The following is a 4,221-nucleotide window of genomic DNA, read 5'->3' as shown; positions in this document are numbered from 1 at the left end:
GAAATAGCAGGAGAACTTAACAAGTACTTTGCGTCAGTTTTCACAGTGGAAGACATGAGTAATATCCCAAAAATTAAAGGGTGTCACGGGGCTGAGTTGAGTATGGTTACCATTACGAAAGAGATAGTGCTAGAAAAGTTAAAAAGTCTTAAAATTGATAAATCTCCTGGCCCCGATGGGATACACCCGAGAGTTTTGAGAGAGCTGGCTGAGGAAATAGCAGAGGCATTGGTTGAGATCTTTCAAGAGTCACTGGAGTCAGGAAAGGTCCCGGATGATTGGAAGATGGCTGTTGTAACCCCCTTGTTCAAGAAAGGATCAAGGCAAAAGATGGAAAATTATAGGCCAATCAGCTTAACCTCGGTTGTTGGTAAAATTCTAGAATCCATCATTAAGGATGAGGTTTCTAAATTCTTGGAAGAGCAGAGTCTGATTAGAACAAGTCAACATGGATTTAGTAAAGGGAGGTCATGCCTGACAAACCTGTTTGAATTTTTTGAAGAGGTAACAAGTAGGTTAGACCAGGGAAACCCAGTGGATGTGGTCTATCTAGACTTTCAAAAGGCCTTTGATAAGGTGCCACACGGGAGGCTGCTGAGCAAAGTGAGGGCCCATGGTGTTCGAGGTGAGCTGCTGGGATGGATTGAGGATTGGCTGTCTAACAGAAGGCAGAGAGTTGGGATAAAAGGTTCTTTTTCAGAATGGCAGCCGGTGACGAGCGGTGTCCCGCAGGGTTCGGTGCTGGGGCCACAGCTGTTCGCATTATATATTAATGATTTGGATGAGGGAACCGGGGGCATTCTAGCGAAGTTTGCCGATGATATGAAGTTAGGTGGACAGGCAGGTAGTACTGAGGAAGTGGGGAGGCTACAGAAGGATCTAGACAGGTTGGGAGAGTGGTCCAGGAAATGGCTGATGGAATTTAACGTGAGCAAGTGCGAGGTCTTGCACTTTGGAAAAAAGAATAAAAGCATGGACTACTTTCTAAATGGTGAGAAAATTAATAAAGCCAAAGCACAAAGGGGTCTGGGAGTGCTAGTCGAGGATTCTCTAAAGGTAAACATGCAGGTTGAGTCCGTGATTAAGAAAGCGAATGCAATGTTGTCTCTTATCTCAAGAGGGTTGGAATATAAAAGCAGAGATGTACTACTAAGACTTTATAAAGCTCTGGTTAGGCCCCATTTGGAGTACTGTGTCCAGTTTTGGTCCCCACACCTCAGGAAGGACATACTGGCACTGGAACGTGTCCAGCGGAGATTCACACGGATGATCCCTGGAATGACAGGTCGAGCATATGAGGAACGGCTGAGGATACTGGGATTGTATTCATTGGACTTTAGAAGATTAAGGGGAGACTTAATAGAGATGTACAAAATAATACATGGCTTGGAAAAGGTGGATGCTAGGAAATTGTTTCCGTTAGACGAGGAGACTAGGACCCGTGGACACAGCCTTAGAATTAAAGGGGGTCAAATCATAACAGAAATGCAGAGACATTTCTTCAGCCAAAGAGTGGTGGGCCTGTGGAATTCATTGCCATGGAGTGCAGTGGAAGCTGGGACGCTAAATGTCTTCAAGGCCGAGATTGATAGGTTCTTGTTGTCTAGAGGAATTAAGGGCTACGGGGAGAGCGCTAGTAAGTGGAGCTGAAATGCGCATCAGCCATGATTGAATGGCGGAGTGGACTCGATGGGCCGAATGGCCTTACTTCCACTCCTATGTCTTATGGTCTTATGGTCTTATCTAACCTTGCTAACCAGTCTACCAATGCGGAATCTTGCCGAACACTTTGCTGACATCCATATACAATTGCAGACAATGTTTACAATTATCCCTTCATTAGTCTCCTCTGTCACCTCTTCAAAGAACTCAATCAAGTTAGTGAGACGTGATTTCCCATGCACAAAGCCATGTTGATTATTCGTAAATGCCCTAGCTTTTCCAAATGCATGAGAATCGTATCCCTCAGAATCACTTCCAACAACTTACCCATCACTGATGTAAGGCTCATTGTTCAGTCACTGCCTGGCTTTTCCTTACAGTCATTCTTAAATAACGGCACCATGTTCGTCAATCTTCAGTTTCTGGCTCTCACTCATGGCTGTTGATTGTACAAATATATTAGTAAGGGGTCCAGCAATCTTTTCACTAGCATCCCATAAAGTTCTGGGACAAACCTGATAAGGTGTGCTGGTTAGGTGGATTGACCATGCTAAATCGCCTCGCAGACTCCAGGGATGTGCAGGCTATATGGGTCAGTACTATGCTAAATACAGGGATATTGGAATAGGGTCTGGGTAGGATGCTCTTTGGAGGGTTGGTGTAGACATGATGGCTGAATAATCTTTTTCCACATTATGGGATTCTATGATTCTATTTATTTCCGATTCCTAATTGCCCAAAGGACAGCTAAGTGTCCCATAAATTTCTGTTATGAATATTATTGCACTAACTGTCAGCCCTTTGACCTACAAATGTCCAATATATTGAAAAGAAAAGAATGTATTGAATGCTACATGGACAACATTCTCCTCCACTGGTCTACTAAAGCTCAACATGAGAATGGAACACACAGGTTCTTGCATAGGCTACAGGATGCTGGCTTAATACTCAATGTTAAGTCCATTTTTTCCAGGCCATTATCAAATACTTGGGACATACTGCAAAAGTAACAGGACTCATAGCAGATCCACAAAAATAGAAGCCATCAGGACCTTTCTACTAGACAAAAATACTACTAAACTCTCATGGTTAATGGCAATGGTAAACCATGTGGGGACATTTTTATCTTACTTAACTCAGGTTAATGAACCTCTTTGATAACTTCTAAAGTATGATCAAATGTTGTGATGGAATGAATATAAACAGCATTCACTCGAATGGATTAAAGAGTTGCTCATTTCATCTGAGAGTCTCCAACATCATGATCCAGATCTCCAAGCATAACAGTAGCAGATGCCTCATTCACAGGTCTGGGAGCAGTCTTATTTCAGATACAATGTGGTGGGGTCAGATAGCTGGTCTACTATGCCTCTCTGATGCCATTTGGTGCCAGTGTCACTAGGGCTCTTTCATGCCATATTCAATCAAATGCTGCTTGGATGTCCAGGCAGTCACTCTTACCTCGCCTCTGGAGTTCAGTTCTTTCATCCATGTTCAACAAAGCTTGGAAAGAGGTCAGGAGCTGAGTGACCTGGGCATAACCCAAACTGAGCATCAGTAAGCAACTTATGACTGTGAAAGTGCTACTTAGTGGGACTGTTGATGACACTTTCTAACATTTTGCTCATGTTGAAATAGGAGTAGATGGATAAGCAATGGTTAGCCATGTTAGATATGTCCTGCAAATTTAGACATGACACAACTGAACAAATTTACACATTACCAGGTAAATATCAGTACGGTAGCTGTACTGTGCAACAAATGTCATCAGTGTGTTTGCCAAGACCCAGCCTTTGTTTCTTTGGTCATTTCTTGATATTGCATGGAATGTATCTAATTGCCTGAAAACTGGCATCTGTGATGCTGGGATCTTCAGGAGACTCAGATGGATTATCCACTCAACATTTCAGGCTGAAGACTGTTGCAATTGCCTCACATTTGTCTTTTGATGTGCTGGCTACCCCATTATCGAGGACTGAGATTTTGTGGCCAATCTTTTTCCTATTATTTGCTTAATTGGCCACCACAATGCACAGTTGGATATGGCAACAATGCAGAGAATGACTTTTGATCCATTGGTTATGGGATTGCTTTGTTCTATCAACACACGCACCAAGGTTGATCCCTCAATTTGATCATAACTATAGAAAAGGGGTAGTGGTTATGCTAGGTCGGGAGGTGACAGATTGACTACAACTCTGCTGCTGCTGACTTTGCACATCACCTCATGAACGTGCAATCTTGTGTTTCTAGATTGCTTAAAAACCTATCCCATTTCATGCAGTGATAATGGCACAATAAAGGTTGGAGAGGATTACACTCACTGAATCTGTTCATATAAGTTCACCACACATACTTCAGGGCTGAATAAATTAGCAATGGGTAAATAGGCATTTCCATGCACTATAAATAGTTAATTTTATTTGAAAGAGGGAACCATTTATTTGAAAAACATATATGTCTGGTTCACCTTTATGTGAGTAAAATGATGCAATGTATCATGTGATTCCGATTCAGTCTCATTTATTGTCAGGAAACTATTAACTCAGATCATGCGTA

The sequence above is a fragment of the Chiloscyllium punctatum genome, chromosome 10 (assembly GCF_047496795.1).
Source record: "Chiloscyllium punctatum isolate Juve2018m chromosome 10, sChiPun1.3, whole genome shotgun sequence".
Lineage (NCBI taxonomy): Eukaryota > Metazoa > Chordata > Chondrichthyes > Orectolobiformes > Hemiscylliidae > Chiloscyllium > Chiloscyllium punctatum.
This window is presented reverse-complemented; position numbering follows the sequence as displayed.